The following is an 18,573-nucleotide window of genomic DNA, read 5'->3' on the forward strand; positions in this document are numbered from 1 at the left end:
TACGTTTCGAAATTCATCATTGATGACAATAACCCCTTTTTAATGTAAAAAATTACTCACTGTTAAGTTACAACATGAATTACATAAGCAAACTGAATAAAAATAAACCGAATTTAATATTTTAAGAATTTTGAGTACAATAAACCTTTACTTGTTAGGTAAAACGGTATCACAAAAATAATGACGCAGTAACAATGACAATAAGATAAAATTGAATTATTGTAACAATGCGGTTGTCAGTAAACTACAATAAAAAATAAATAAATAATCAGTAATAACGACATTTCATTCAGTTATAAAAAAACAAACCAAAGATTAGTTATCAATAAAGGATGGCAATAAATTACTTTAATTCTAAATACAGTTTGAAACAAAAAAAAAAATATTTTTTTAATAATTAAAGCTGATATACGGATAAGTTTTGATTTTTATAGATTGAGATTAAGTATAAAGTATAATTATATTTCATATAAATCAGTAATTAATAAACCATGCATACCATGCAATCCAGATGACGTGACTTTGGATTTAAAAAACCCCTTTTTTTATTAAAATGATTCATTTTTCAGTTAAAATGATTCGTTGTAATACTGTATTATTATTGTAACAGAAGCTGCAAATTATTTATAAAAAAAAGTCTACTATATACTCGGTATGAGCATACTTCATACGGATATGAAGTTATTTGTAGAGTGAAAGAAATGAACCTTATGAATTTTTCAGAAACAATTAAATGTTATAACATTAGGCACAATGTAATTTCATTTACAGCTTCATAAGATGAGTAAATCAGTTATAATTAAGAAATTAAGTATAATATTTACCGCGGGAAAAACAGATAACGATTTCCCACGGCTCAATTAAAATCGAATTTCAATAATCAAACCCAAGAGGTTGCTTGCATGTTTAAAAAGTAATAAAATATATATGTACAGTATACGCACGATTTACAATGCCATACAATAACAATCACTTCTAACGTAACATTAAATAAGTACAAATGTCCCTGTTTGGACGTGAGGACTGGCGGTGTGGCGCGCATCTACGTTGCAGAGCGTACAGAGGTGTCTGACATTGAAAGTTTGTCGAGGATATCGGACTGTCTCCTCGGATGCTGTGTTGGTGATATCGGCTATCCCATCGATTGACCTTCTCGCTCGACAGCGGGAAGAGAGAGGTAGGGGAATGGAGAAGGCGCAGGCACAGGAACTGCTGATGAACAGGTGGCATGCCAGATGGGAGGAATCTAGGAACGGCGCTTGCTCCCTACAATTAAACCTTGGGTGGAGAGAACCTACAGTGAGATGGTGTACGAGCCAACCCAGTTCTTTACCGGACATGGGTGTTTCCGCTCAAAAGGTTCAGAAGGACGGAGTCAGACCTGTGTGTCTACTGTGGACAGGTTGACTCCGTTGAAAATACCGTCTTCAACTACCATCACTGGAAGAAATCGTGGGCAGAATGTTATCAGACTCTGGGATATTTAGATCTTGATAACGTTATGGGTGGCATGCTCAGGTCCTGAAGGATCTGGGCTGCGGTAGAGTGCATGATCACAGACATCATCACGGGTAATCTGGCGGATGGGTAGTGGGTGACGGCCAGTGTCCAGGAGTGGTCAACGGGGCCCCATCCGGGTTGTCGCCTGCTTATGACTTCCGGTGAACGTCAGATCCTGCTGCTCAGAAGCCAGCAGTACGTGTATCCCGCACCCGTCACATAGGATATAGTGTTCATGCCTCGCGGCAAGGTCCAGTACCTATGGGAAGGGGCAAGTTTTTTAGCGGGTGTGAGCCCGCACTGGCATGAAACAGGTCTGACTGCGGATGGTAGAGCTTTTCCATCCCCCTACCAAAAGCAAAGGGAAAAGCAAAGTAAAGTATAAATAAGTTAATGACGGTGTATACAACCAACGAAAAGGAATGTTTACTAGTCTAGATTTACTTGATATAGTACTTACAATCCGTAGTTATTATCTTTCTTTACCAAAAATAAATGTTCGATTAAATGTTCTTATGTCGCCTGATCTAAAGAGTGAAATGTTTTACAACAATTTTACTCCATCTCAACATTTTAGTCGAACATTTCTACCGTGTTTACAATATGTTCGTAATGGGCAGTAATTATTTTACATATTTCAGCCTACAAGTTTGTAGCCATTTGGGGAGGTGGGTTTCTCCCTCTCACAGCTGCTAACCGGGCATGGGGAGTTTGGGTATGTTTGTAGGTACTGCAAATCACAGGACAAACCGGAGCACACCATATAACACTGTTGTAGGTGGGACGGTGTTCAACAGCAGCTGGGTTTGATCAGGCTTACTCCCAGGGAGGACTATGGGTTACATGCTTTCCAGTCAGCAGGCCTGGGGAAACATGAAGAAGCTAGCTACTAGAATATTGAAGACAAAATCCCGTGACGGTTGGGATCTCGATCATGTGTAACCGTGCGTGTGTTTAGTTAGGGAGGGCAGCCTCGATTTGGAGAGGACGGTTTACCGAGGTGGGCCGTTCTTGATGAGGGATCGGGAACCCCTTGTGGTAGCTTTTGTATAATGACCACTGGAAGCTGGATAGCCTCATATAGGAACATTGCTAAAAAACTGCACAGGGAGTGGGGTACTATAATGGGTTGCTAATAGTAATGGATTACTAATATAATATAAAATAAAGATCCAACCAGCCCGACCTGCTATGCCGGTAGGTGGGAAGGGCTGTTAGATTAGAAAGAACACCCCAACGCTGTTCTACTATGCTTAACTGCGGGTCCGGCGTAGGGGAGTAGGTAAAAAAAAAGAAAAAAAAATTTTTAGCCATAAAATAGTAGAAAAAAGTAATTCGAACAGTATATTTACATAAAAAGATTTCAACAAAGGAATGCGATTACTTTAGAAATAAAACACGAAATACTGGACGTTGGAGAATAAATTAAGTACGAAGTAAATTAAATAACTGAAAAAAATCAAAGGATAGGTAACTGAAAAAGTAAGAAACATTAGACAGATTCTATCGAAGAAATAATGAACAGTATCATATCTGAAATAGAAACTTAATTTAACGGAATGAATTAACTACCAATTACAATCAACTCATGTGTGTCTAATCAAGCAACTAATACTCCAAAGACATCGTTAATATTTCAAACTGTAAAGCAACAATAAGTGAAATCGGGGTAACTTAATGAGTCAGCAAGGATTCGATCGATTTAGTAAACGAATGAGATTACCAACATTAAAATTCAAACTAAAATAACAAAGGAAAAAGAATACACTATTCGCTTCATTCAAAGTGGCTGAAAAATAGGCATCCATTGTAAACACGTCATTACAGACGAACATAGTCAAAAAAGAAAAAGACATGCTTGATTTTAAAGCCTTGACAAGGCGCACAACCATGATTTTATGCGATACAGAACAAATCAAAATCGCATTTTTTAAACATTTTAGTTTAAATGCGTCTGAAAATACAATCGAGTAGCTTACCGTAAAAAATATAACAATGCGATGCAAATTACTCGATTTAGAAAATAAAATTCTTAATATACTTGCTGCTTAATATTATTATTTGTTATTTTCTTTATGTTAAGTGTTTCTGCAGACCAACATTTTCAGAACTATGAAAATAAAAATTTTCAATTAAAAGTTAGATTACTGATAGATATGTTTACACTCATTGATATTACGTTTTTTAACAGTGATTGAAATGGTAAACATACCTCTATATTTTAATTTTTTAATCGTACATATTTTTTTTATGTTTAGGAAAAGCATAAATCTCAGCGAAAGTGCTTACCTTATATTCTGCTTCTACGATGAAATTTGCTAGACTATCTATTAATACATATAAATTAATAATACGCAAATTAGGTATACATATTAATACTTAACGGAACGGACCCTGCTTTTAATAGAAATCATTTTAAATATGTTCCAGTAAAATAGAAAATTGAAGATATGATTCCGAATTTTTTTAAGAAAATTGGAAGCCTCAATCAGGTAAATTTAATTTCAGTAATTTTTATTAATTTTGCTTAATAAATTATCTCAATAATAACTTACAAAATTTTACAATAACGAATTAACAAATAATTTACTTATATGAACTTAATACAAACACAAAATAAATTTTTTAAAATTGGCTAAGAAAATGTTAAGAATATAATTAGATAATCTATATGTAACAACTTAACAAAGAAAATGGACAAAATTATTAATATATACATCATATTGTAAGAAATTATTAAAAAACCAATATAAATTGATTAAAAATATATATTAAATGTTTAAAGCGTTTAAATGGATGCTAACTTCCGTGTCATTTACGAAAGTTCAAGAATTACCTACGCTTTGATTGTTCAGGTTCAATTAACGGAACTGTTTCGGGAAAGATCAGCGTATAATGTTGACAAGATCAACAGTCAAACGGAAAACGAGATTAGAATTTTACGTTATGAGGCACTACAAATAAAATGTACCTTAAAAGACTAAATAAAAATATTCAAGACAGATTTACTTAAATCTTTGAACAATGTACATAGTACAATTTACGTTAGATTAATTGAACAGCATACGATTCCACACCCGTAAAACTAATTATTACAAACCTAAATAACATCAATTAATTATGATTAAAAAAATATATATATCAAATTAAAATGAAAGCATTTCCAATAAATTTCAGTTTTTTTATTACAATTAATTAGTCGGCTTTGTTATTTAAAAACAAATAATAAACAACTATTTTCATTTAATTTTTTTTTACATAAAAAATACAACTGTAGTATGTTTAACAATATAATTTGAAACCAACGCGCGAATTTAGAACATCCCATTCATACGAAAGGAGCATTAGTAAAACTGCGCATGCGGAAACCATCTTGGAGAATCTTATTCCGCACAAGTAACACACAATACAAAAAGCGAGGAAGGAGCATTCGTTACGTTGGTATCACTGCACTGATCGTATAACTAAGGTCAAGTGTAAAGAAATAGATAAAGAAGATACTCACAGCTGATGGTAAAGAGCGTGTCATCACGTACGAACAGCACCGGAAAAAGAAAGGAACAGAGCAGAATATTAGTTAAGTAAACCTGACAATAATTACAATATAATAGTAAAAATATTATAAAAGTAACTTACAAAAACAGCAGATAGAAGCGGCACCGGCACTCATGGCTATATGCCCGCCGAAGGTGCGCCGCTACCCCGCTACGCTGATCGATATAGAGAACAACCGCTCCTGTTTACCCCCTCCAGTCCACCCCCGATGGCATCTTTTTCCCTCAGAGCAACTTTCAAGTGTTTAAATCTCATATAAATCACCGTAATAACAACCATTAAAATATCAGATAAGAAACCAAAACAGTTCCTAATTAAAACTAATTTCATAAAATAACAGATTTTATCAAAAATTAGCAAAAAAATTACCTGCCGTCTAATTCAAGTTTACGAATGATTTCGATTGCCTCTAATTTTCATATCCATTATATAATCAAAATTAAGAAAAACAAAGAATATCATTACAATTAAATTTACTGAAAACCAAAATTATATTAATAATTAACTATAAATGGATATTTTTTTAAAAATAATAAGCATTTCATATTTTCTTTGCAATAAACAATGGAAATAATAATAAACAGTAGATATCATTCACGTGTACGAATCCGAATTAATTCGCTTTCTAACTTTCAAATATATACGAACAACACAAAGTAAATTACTTCATAACTAAAATTCCATCTATAAATAGCCTACTTCGCGATATAATAATAATAATAATAATAAAAAAATCAATAAAATAATAACCACATAATACACAAGGGGAAATAATATAACTTTTTAAATCACATAATTAAATTTGATTATTCTGCAAGAAAATTAAATCTTTGAAATGATAAAGATAAAAATGCACGAGGAAGAGCAATAGACACCCACTTCAACAAAATAAATATAATCCAGAAGTTATAAATCAAGAACCACTCGGTAAGCCAAGACGTTACCCAAGTAATAAACCTTTTGATGAATCAGTTTTGACTGTTAGGCAATTATAAGTAAAAATATTTAATAAAATATATAAACAAAAAAAATAAAACCATCTTTATTCTCTCACATTTACGTCTATTTTACAGTTATGCTGTTTCTCGTACAAATTTGACAGTATCCACTCGTTAAAAATTAATAAATTTTGTTTCAGATCGTTTTACCGCTAATAAAATCACTAAATCAACGATTGCGCAAATAAATGAATTACGTAGAAAATATTTTTTCTTTCATCCATTAATGGAATGTATTTTCTCAAATATCTTTTTTTAGTTTAATGATGAGTTGACAATGTCATCCCAAATCATTAAGCATTGAAAAGTTAATCAATCACCACATATAATTTGTTTCTATTTTCGTAAGCGTTACTTGTTAATATGCTCAAACTTCCGTTTTGCTAGTAACGCCTAATTATCTTAGGAAAGGATTTTTTAAATTTAACTATCATTTGAAAATTGTTATTATTAAATGTAAAAACTATAATTATTCCATGATGGCAAAAAAATAAATTGAAATGAAATATCTTTGATTTGATTAAATAAATACAATTGGCTAATATAGATAATAAAAATGAAATTATCCTAAAAAAATATTAGTAAAAATAATTTGAATTCACTCATACCTACTACATTTAAAAAATAACTGGAATAAAAAAAACCCCAAGATACTACAACCAATGAAAAAGCTCAAGAACTCTCCAAGAAATCCGTGACGTCATGTTTTTCATAAGAGCTATAAATGATATTAGGTAAATACCCTTACACTTCAGTGACTACTTTCTTTTAATCATCACTACCACTCCGAGAATAGCTGTAGACCTGGTACTCCACATAATGATTTTAGACTACCCGTAGTATTTATAAAGACAATATCTAATAGTTGTTTATTACTAATAATAATCTATTCTCTAATCTCACTTCTATTAATGAATAAATCAAAATACAATGGAGATCAAAATAAACCCCTCCAAAAAAGTAAGTTCTTACTAATACAAATCGATAATTAAGGAAACTGGTGGAAACTTTGTGCTAAAAGCCTATTGCCTCAAATAATGCTTACTGCTCTTTTTATATTTACCGAAACGAATGTTTTCTTGAACTCAACAAAGCTACCGCATAAAGCCTAGCCAACAACAGTAAATAATAATAATAAACGAAACGTTTTAGGGTAGACAGCTGGTTTATTTCCATATAAGAATACATAGCTGAATTATGATCGATGAATTAATTGGCATAATCAATATATTTCCAGTATTCAATGAAAGTATATTTTGCTTAAGATATAATACTTTTACTTTCAAAAATCAAATCAGAAAAAACAATTTAAGAGAAACTTTAATAATGGAGAATGTAACTCGAAAGCTTCGTTATTAACCAAACAAAGTTAAAATATCATTTGTCTGTCTGTCAGATACCCCGTAACGTTATTTTCTGTGTTTAACCTCCGGGACCACCGTTAGGTATTACTTCAGAGGATGAGATGAATGATTTGAAGCGTGTGAAAATGCCACGCTTGACCAGGATTTGAATCCGGAACCTCCTGATGAAGGGCCCAGACGCTACCACTCGCGCCACGGAGGCAGGCAGATACCCCATTACTGAATGGATGTAAGCGACCTGATACGCAAATCACTCACGAAAATGGAATAGTTATGTTATTCATGACAATGATATAACAATTCTAACGAATCCGATGACCACCAATTAATTACAAAATTGAAGGATAGATGATTTACCGATATACAGGAAACTTTACGCACTAACTCAAAATTAACGTATTTTCTTAACAGTACTAAGTCGCTTAAACAAATGAAAAATATTTTAGTGTATCTGTACGTTATTGTACAAATTATATAATTCTCGTATATTGGTTATGTAGAAGATTTATACACAGAATTCAATAATAGACAATCATTTTTAATATTTTAAAGAATTACAAATTAATTAAAAAGAAAACACTTAAAACTAAAGTTTGTAAGTAACATACGGTATTGACATCAGTAATAAAAAACTTAAAAGTATTAGACACTTTTTGACATCTACTTATTCCAAAAATACAAAAAAAGTTACAAAATTCTGTGAGTATGGCTCTATGTCGGGCACTTATTTGAATATACATTTCAGGAATCGTTTCACCTACAATTTTTTGATTGAATTTTACAAACTAAACTCTACAACGAATTGAAATGAAAAATAAAAATAAAGCAAAGAACAGAATTTTTGATCCAAAACTAATTATGGGGAAGGTTTAGCCAATGCAAAAATTATCTTATTACAGCAGGAACAAAGGACATCACTGAATAATGATTATCCAGACAGTACTTTCCCATAAACCGATTATATATATATTTTAATTCTTTAAAACTACAGTATATACATTAAACAAACTTAATTAAAGATAATATATGTAAAGAACATTCAGCCATGCTGGGACTCGATTAATAGAGGACATACAGTCGACGATTTTCCTAATAAACATAATTTTCAAACAAAAGCTTTTATGAAAACTATACATACGCGTACGATGTACTGAATAATAAATAACAAGAAAACAAAATTTCATAAAAATTGAAACATACATTTGGTAGTAACTGGGTTACTACCAACAAAAATACCATAAAACTTTGAATTATATAACACCTCTGAAAGGGGCGCTGAACTAACAACGCCCCTTTCTAACTATAATTATTTGGTCAGGATATTTCTCGGAATATAATGGATTCACTGCTGGTTTTTGCAGGTATAATTAATTATAAATCCCGTTGATGCCCTTAATGGATCTACCTTTTTATAAAAAAGTTTTATTAAAAAAAAATAATAATTTTGAACCTATTAACTCGACATTATTAAACAGATTTTTTTTCTAGTTGGTAACACAACCGGATGGAAAATTATATCAATCATTATAACAAATGGGTACGGATAATTTATATTCAACCTATAAAATTAAAAATGTTACGTTTCTCTAAATGAGACGATTTAATAAAATTTGTTAAATGATAACACAATGGCAATGAAGTAAAGCGCTTAATTTTAAAAGGTGGTGTATAAATTTATCTAACTTTTTAAACCGTGGAACATTTTTTTACCCCTAAATAGAAGTCACGAACGTGGAAATAATTTAAAACCTTTATCCCATGTTCAGGGGGTAAATTAAATTTTAAGAGATACTTTTGATAATTTTCAGAAAATAATGTTTTAAATGTATGTATTTAAAGCAGCATTTTATAATACTTTAGCAAATATCTGAATGATGAGAATTTGCATAACTTCCTATTACATTAAGAAATTATTCAATAACTTTACTATTTAATAACATAAAAAATAATTAAGGTGTATAGGCAGATATAACTTTCAATTTCATTAACCGTGAAAGATTTAAGGTGAATGAAAATACTTTCAAAAGTTCTTTACTAGCTGTGCTTTTTAACGTATAGTTTGCAAACTGCTTCAAAGAAGAATCACTTCTCAGTCCACTGGGACTGAAGCAATTATATACTGCTTACGTTAACGAAATTAACGAGAAGAATAAACGAGAGAAATAAGAATATAAAAAAGCTTATGAAGTTAAATCTTATTAATGTCAAAAAAAGAAATTTTCAAGTTATTCAACTAGGCTGTAATTCATGAATACTTAGAAATAATCTGCCTTAACATATAGATAATTAGCAACTTTTATATTATTTTTTTTATTTTAACCCTGCCTCCCGGAACCAGACCCACAATTAAGCATTAACACGGTTCCGGGAGGGCCTTCGCCTCATAGCCGGGCCTCCCGGACACCATCATCCAGCAACCGGGAGCCGGTCCTTTGTGTTGGATGATCGAGGGTGCCTCTAATCGGGGCACCCTCGAAGGGGTGTCCCCGGGACTCGGCCTTTTAGCGCAGGGGCTCGAGAGTACCCGCACTTCGTCACTACCGATCACCCGTGCAAGTACGGGCGAACGACAGCTCCGTACGGAGCTGTCTCTCACCCCCTCGCTTCTCGACCTTTCATTTGAAGTATTCCCGACACAAAATCCGCCACAGTGTGGAAATCCACTGGACTGCGTAACACCGTTCCAACGATGGTCCCACCTCGAGATGTCCAGTTACGGGAGTACAGTCACGGCGCGTTCCCCGTCCCATCGCGGACACTGGAATAACACGTGCTCCGGCGTGTCTATGCCTCGACAGTAGGGGCAGAAGCCCACACAGAAGCCTGTGTGGCTCTTCTTCGTCCACACAGGTATGATGAACGAAAGACTACATGGCCGGTCAGGAATTGTATCAACCAGAATCCCAGTTCGCCAAACTCCCTCCCGGCCCAAAGCTCAATGTGCGTGATCAAACGATGCGTCCACCTCCCTTTCGTGGACGCATCCCACCTAGCTTGCCAATCCCTGTAGACAGTTGCGTTGGCATCTTCCTTAGACACACCCTGATAAACTTGCGCACGAGCCGCCACCAACTGTTGAAGTAGCGGCACTCCAGTCCCACCAACACCGTCTCATCTCAATTCAGCCCTGAGAGAGAATAACATACCAGCACCGCCTCAGTCGAGACCGAGGCGTAGCCGACGACACCTTAAGAGTCAAACGGCGCAGTACTCTCCCTCTAAGAGTATAATGTTACCCCCATGGCTCTCTTCCACACTGGGACACTATGGAGGGGAACCGAGGTCGCCACATGTGCGTACAGTCTTCTTTTCGACACACGGGGCCCTCCGATGTTCGTTAGCAAGTTAACCAAGTTCTTGACAGCTGCCCAGAATTTTCACTCACTCCTGATCATGACGACTGAATGACCGCCTATGGTGCAATCACACCCCAAGATACACACAGCCTCTCGTAATTGGACCACCGCTCGATCATAATCGGGAAGGGAACCAGCCGCAGATGACAGAACCAGTCACAGGACAGATGGAGCCCCACCCCGGTAATCCACTCACCAATTATCGCGATAGCGGCATTCGCGGCACGCGTCACCTCCTCTTCGGTCTTTGCCACCACCACCAGGGCTAAATCATCAGCGTAGGCGACAGGGGTGACACCCCACGGGTATCGCAACCGGAGGACCCCATCGTACACGATATTCCATAGATGGGGACTCAAAACGGAGAACTGGGGCACCCCACACGTGGATCGGAACCAGAGATCAGCGTCACCAAACTTGTATACCAGTTTCCTACCATTAAGATAGTCTTCCAACATCCTCCTAAGGTAGCCGCTCACACTCTAACCCCTCAGCGCCCGGAAGACGGAGTCCCAGCTGAGGGAGTTAAAGGCATTGCGGACGTCGAGGAATACCACCATCGGAATCCTGCGTGTCTAAATGCCCGCCGCTGCTGCATCCATAATCTTCATTACCGCGTCGACTGCAGCAACCGTCTAACTAGCAAACTTGTTTACAAAAAGGATAACCGTCTACCTTATTATTCTTTAAACCGTATTTTCAAATAATTAAATAAAACAAACAACGAATAAAAGTAGAAAATAGTGAAATATTAATTACAGACAATTTATATGAAAAAACCCAAAAGAAATTTAAATGAAGATAAATAAATATTTATTAAAACAAATAATAAAAATCAAAAGGAAAATTCAAAAGACTATCCGAAGCTAAGCGATAATAAAATCATCCTTACACCATTAATTTAGAAACTAGTTAACGATGTTTTTACATGATAAAGCAGCATTCCATTCCAAGAAGACGAATTCTCTCCCATATGAAATGTAGACGTAGGTGTAACAGTCCAATTAAAGTAATTTTATCGCCAATTCTGTTATTTAAATTCTAAATAGTTTGTAGGAAAAAAAGAATTTACAAACCGGTAAGTAAAAATTCTTATTTAATAAATTTAAATTTATAATAACAACACTCAACACCAATTGTTAATATATTCGAAGAACTATAATCAGCATTTATAATCTTGCACTTAATTAAAATTCAGACGCTTAAATAACTAATTAAACATTAATACGGTAAATTTATTTACTTCAAAAACTATAATTAATATGCAAAATAAATATAATTATTTACATAACTATACAGTAGTATAGTATATTAAAATATAAAAACAATACAATGAAAGATAAAACAAACACCGTTCACGTAAACTGCACACGCACACAGACACACTTATATATTAAACACCGGTAATTTAAAAACAGGAGTAAAATACTTATTCTAATTTAATGACCAACTTCATAATAATACAACGTGTCCCATAAGTTTCCATACATAGAAAAAAAACTTTTTTTTGAATGAAGATCATTTTTATTATTATTATTTATTTTTATACATTCTAAAACATATTGAACTTATGGGACTCCTTGTATAATCCAAATGTAGTATAATTTCAGCAATTACAAAACATTAAATAAATAAATAAATAAAATAAAAATACCATCAACACATTCCATAACGCCCTGAAATACCTCTTCTACACAAAGAAATAAAGGTCTTCGCAACTTTTCCTCCATTATCAATCGCATAACAATTTAATGTAAATAATTAACTTTCATTACCGCACGATTAAGCTGTAATAAAATAATTCTCTTTTACTACAATTAATTTGATAACACATTGATAACACAAACAATTAAATATAATCATATCTAGATCACAAATTATCTAATAATCAAACAACTAAAAGAAAAAGAGATAAAAAATTGTAAAAAGTCTCATATCAATTTTATTAATACCGGATATAATATGATACAGTTATAAGTAAACAGAAAGTTTATTTCATATCTCAACAATATCAACTACAACCCAATTTGACATTGTTATAGTAAGCGCTCATAAATGTGTGTCGGGATAACTTTCATGTGGGATCGAATTGACCACACTAGGTATAATTTTTTTCTACATCATACAACAAATTTAGCGATTTTTTAAGTTTATTCTAATACTTTCAGTTCTACATTTTTTAACAAGATCATTCTTAAATAAAAATAAAAAAATCGCCGAAATCTTTCAAAAAAAGATTTTTAACCAAGTTTAAAAAAATAAGATCATATATTCGACCCGTATATTTTTAGGTAGATTTCATAAGAAGCTACCTATTGTAATGGTACCATGATTCGATTTCCGGAAAATTTTGACATATATTCGCGTTTCACATCCCTCAGACCCCAAAACCACCGTCAGTTCGAAAATATATATCTATATATATATATATATATATATATATATATTGATTTATTTGATTTTCTTGTTTACACGATGACTGCCGTAATTTTGCGCCAATCATTTTCAAATTGATATATAAAATATAACGACCCAAAATCTCGGTCGAGTTCGTTAATGGGCAAAATCGGATCATGGGGGGCTTTTTCGAAAAACAAATATCGCTATAACTTTCTTATTAAGTAAAATATCGAAATCGTTTAAAATTCCTACTATTCTTTGGATAAGGGCCTAAAACGTATCTACGTAAAGTATTTTAATATCACCAACCATTAGCTCACGGGATGGAAAAAATGGAGTTTCGAAGAGAAAAAAAACTTACCTCCCTTAATAGGCAAAATATCTAATCGGTTTAAGGTGGTCGTTAGTCCTCTAAACATTACCTAAAACTTTTGTTTGAAACAATTTTTGATATGACCAATCCTTATGGCAAGGGTTGACCAAAATTTTGCTGGAATTTTAAGATGGGGTTTGTAGTCATAATAAACGGTTACTTTTATACGGATTTGAATTTCTTTCGATTTGAATTTTAAGGATCGTGAACATCGGTGTTCTTTAGTGGTTGGGTTTCAAATAACCACACATTTCAGGAACAGTCGAAGTGAAACTGTACAAGACTATACTTCATTTACACTCATACATATCATCCTCTCAAGTAATACCTGAAGATAATTCCCGAAAAGAAAGATGTCGTATGCTAAACATGTGAAAGTTTTTTCATATGCAACCATTGTCGTATTGAGTAAATTTGAAGTTTTTCTTAACTTTAAGGTGGATATTTTTTTTTTCTCTACTTAGCACCGGTGAAATCTACCTTCACCTTCCGGCGTGCCGAAAGGTAATTTTTTAATGTTTGTTCACGCATAACTTGTTTCCTATAAATCAGCTTGAAATAAATCGTGTTGCAATCGACGCAGCTATTTCTCGCGGTGGTACGATGAAATCCAAAAATTATATATTATATAATAATTATATAATATTTCATATTCAAAAATATACCTACCTAGCGTTGCGATTCGTAAATCCACCTTTTACAGAAAAAGTTATAAATTCCAGTCCCGCGGTTCATCAAATGGAAGAAAAAAACGTCTAACAAAATTCTAGGAATATTTTTTATAGCAATCTTTATTACAAATCTAAGTGAACTAAAATATAATGTTTTCATGCTTATTTTTTAATTTTTCCCCCATTTTCATTTCACTGTTAGGTTAGGTCATGTTTAGGACCGTAAACATAGTTCGTTGACTTTGCTGTGCCGTCCAGTTCTGCGGATTCTTACCGGTGAAGTTCTAATGAACTTCTTGAATTATCAGAGAAAGGTGCACCCACTGGACTGTATTTACCAAGTAAATAATTTAAAAAAATATTAATATAACTTATTCTTAAGACATAAAATATCAGTGATATTTTACGTATTACAAAAAAAAAATTGGATCAATAATTTAAATCAAGTACGTGTATACTCCATAATAGTTATGAAAGATTTTATACAGAATATATATGTATAATACTTCTCTATTCTATAAGAGAAGCCGTTGAAATACCGAATCGCATTAGTATTTATTTCACACATGGACGTAAAAAGAAAAAAAGATTCTCATGGAAATCCGAATTCATTTTCATTACTGCAAAATGTAATTACGACCTTAAAGATCGATACATTTATTTTATTTTTACCGATTTCAACGTGATGGTCGACGATAAAAACTACTTAAAAAATGGCTGCAAGAAAGACTGAAAATATTATTACGTAAATGTTAAAAACTCTTCATTTAATAAAAACGATTCGATTTGTCGTTCAAAAAAGTTTTAAATAATATTTTTAACGATACATACGTTTGATAAATAAATTTGGAGTACGAGACAAAAATACGGAACATTACGTATATTATTAATGTCAACCGCTATAACATTTGCACACTTAATTATATAATACTGTAAAACATGGAATAATTAATTGGGTCAAATGAGAGCATAATTATCATATGCATTATACAATAAATTTAACATACATATACGAGTCACGTGGATAGACAATAACAACGCACTTTATGTCAGTTCTGCCCCAGATTATTGTAGAACGTGAAGCGAGCAAGCCTACTTTATCAACCCTTTTGAGGCTTTATATATATATGCGATGCGTATAACTAAAATATCGCGGCAAAAAGCAATTTACAACGTTGAAATGTCAACTTAGCAAAGAATTGGGAATAATCCAGACACGTGCCCTTTATAAAATACTGCGGCCTTTTAATTAGAGAAAAAAAAATAACTTCCATCAATAAGACAAATGAAAATAGCCCTGTCTTCATACACTTTTTTTTATATAAAATGGATAAACGTAATTTTATGAAAATACATCCAAAATGAAATTTCACTTAATCTTTTTAAAATCAAATATTAAAGAATGATTTTTTTAAATATATTATTTTCGGTCATAATAGATTTTAAATTAATTTTTCATAAGAATAAAAAAAGGAAAAGAAGACATTATTTTTTAAGAAAAATCAACGTTTATACAATCCACATTGCAATAAATACTTCGTAGTAATATAAAAATGGTAGTTACTTTTACTTCACGAATAGAATAAATCTTCAGCATTATTATTCACGAGACTTCCAAAATTATTGCTATAATAAAATAAAAATGTTACTTTTTATTTGACTGAAAATCAATAAATTGTAATTTGGAAAATACATGTTATACAACGTTTTAAAACTATACACTAACAAAGTGTCTATTTTATAAAAAAAAAAAAAAAAAAAAAAAAAAAAAAAAAAACATTACATCAAATTATAAGTAATACAAATAATTTGAAATCTTTTAAAAAATAACAATAACTATTACATAAAACTAATTAAATACGGAAAAAACTAATATAACTGAAATACATTACTTTCAAATATGTTACAATGGTCAAATATTACAATAAGACATTACACTAATATCATATCAGATTCATATAAACAAGTTTAGGTCATCAAACCGCCATTTTACTATCTAGCTTTGCAACCAGTACGTGTACAGCCGCGCGTACAAGAAAAAGAATATACAAGGCATGTTATGAAGTACATATCAAGTTGTGAACGTTTCGAATTCCAAGCCATAAACGAAACATCTTTTAACTGTAATTTATTTTTTAACCATTACTACCATAAAAGTAAAAACTGCAGGCTAGTACCAATGTCATATATATAAATTAACTGGACCTAAGATCCAAAAAGCTTTGTACAGAGTCAGCGATAATCCCTTTAAGGTTTCTCTCAAAATATTTTTAAGAAATAGATACAATAAATTTAAAATAACAATAAACTGTTATTTTCTTATTACTTAATTTTAAGGTAGTAAAATAAATTAAAATTTAAGTTACAAGACAAATAATTTAAAAACTTTTATAATTATCAGCATTTATTTAAATTGGAGGGAACAAGTAAACTACTTTTTTTTATATGAACTATTTTAATTACATTTTTTAAATAATTATATCAGAACTGGCAATTAGTTTATCTTAAATTATAAGTAACTAGTAGATAAATAAATACGTAATCTTCTAATCTTCTGTGGAAATTAAAACTATTATTTAAAGGATATTTTAAAAATTATTATATAAATTATAAGCTAGTAATAACAAAATTTTAGTATGAGCATTAATTTGACGTTTTTAAAGTGTGATAAATATGAAAAAAAAATTGATTAAAAACTTATTATTTCGTAATTCTTAACGTACAAATGATGTAACAGATTATACCATAATTTAGGTATAACGGTAAGTTAATAATACGAAACATTTATATTACAATATATTTTAACAAAAAAATTAAGATTTAAACCGAAAGCTCTAACCCTCAATCCAGAACAAAATTAAAAAATAAACCTTAAGAAAAAAAACACTCCACAGATTCTACACAAAATCATACAACCAAACATATTACAATATCTTTACATCTAACATACAGTACATTATCCACTTATTGTGTCGATAACTAGAAAAAATTTGTATTAAAATTTTTACTTTTATCATCATTTCTTAATTAGAAGAAAATATAAAAGTATACATAATTTTTTTAGAAAATTAATTTATTCCACCAAACAAGTTTTAAAAGTTTGTGTGGGAATATGGAATGAAAGTTTTGTAGAGTAATGAAAAATGTCAAGTTTGGCACGGATTTGAAACACAGACCTTCATTCCGAATGAAAACCCGACAGGCTACAACCACGGTACGGTGGTCGGCTAACTGATAAATAAAATTATTCTAACAAACATATTTAAGAATTTGAATAATTTTGATACCATGAGTATACAGTATTAAAAATTATAATGATCCTACACCATCGACTATCACTGATATTATAATAAGTGATAATTATACTACGTAAAGAACAAACAAAACAAAAAATATGATCCCTTTAAATCGATCTACTGTAGGTAATTTAAGAAGTATTACCGTATTATGACCCGTGCGCATAAGAAACGTTTGCAAGGTAGACGTAAGGTTCAATCAATTCGTACCCCGGTCGCAGCACGCTTTCCAGCCACCGGATAACAAAAAATGTCCCCGATAAGGTCCCTGTACAAAGCCGCCCATTAACTACAGAAATACGAAAGAAGCAATACTTCTAAAGCTCGACATTAGTACGAATTTAGTGAGCGTTACCAAAAATCCATAAAAAATTACTAGGAAGAAAAGTATCAAAACTAAGAAAAAGTGTATATTGAGAAAGGGACGATCAAATCACAAAGGAATCGCAAAAGGAGACTAACAACTTCACACAAAGAAGTATTTTAGATTCCCTAAACGAATTAATCAACCATTTAACTCATAAATCTTTCGGGAATCGGAATATCTGATCGAAAATGGAAGCAACAAAATTCAGATAAATATTTTTGAATTAAATAACTCAAATATAAACAGCAAATATTTTTTTTCCTCCAGGTACTAAGAAGCCACCAGAACAGACTTAAGACTGCTTTAAGGAAAAACCCATACATTCTCTATTTTCATTACTAATGTTGTATGGAATGTGAAAGTATCAAACTGAACTACAAACATCGATCACCATGACACTTAAAATTGTTTTTCTAAAATATTACAAAATATATAATTAATATTTAAAACTATAACTGTAATAATACCGCGGAGGCAGTCAGACATTCATACTCTGTAACGTCACACACACATGTATCACTGAAAACTATTTTAAAAGCAAAGATAAATAACAACAAGAATTGACTGTAATTTAGTTACAGATACGGGACAAGAGTTTGACTGTTCGAGTAATATAATGGGAAGTGTTACCTTCCAGATTAAGAGGTGATGGGCTCAATTTCCTATGAAATAGCGAGACATGCTTATCAGAAG

The 18,573-nt window shown here is 32.0% G+C and overlaps 1 long non-coding RNA gene across 1 annotated transcript in view; it reads right to left on the reverse strand.

Annotated features, from left to right (window-relative positions):
- Window positions 1-4,706: 4,706 nt before the first annotated feature.
- Window positions 4,707-18,573, reverse strand: part of LOC142320931 (uncharacterized) — a 46,878-nt gene continuing 33,011 nt past the window's right edge. Inside the window, exons 2-3 of the long non-coding RNA XR_012755511.1 lie at window positions 12,428-12,560; window positions 4,707-5,007 (exon numbers count right to left, since the gene is read on the reverse strand). This is a non-coding gene — a long non-coding RNA (uncharacterized LOC142320931). The remainder of the gene's footprint in view (window positions 5,008-12,427; window positions 12,561-18,573) is intronic.

This window comes from Lycorma delicatula, chromosome 3 (assembly GCF_047948215.1).
Source record: "Lycorma delicatula isolate Av1 chromosome 3, ASM4794821v1, whole genome shotgun sequence".
In the NCBI taxonomy this organism is placed as follows: Eukaryota; Metazoa; Arthropoda; class Insecta; order Hemiptera; family Fulgoridae; genus Lycorma; species Lycorma delicatula.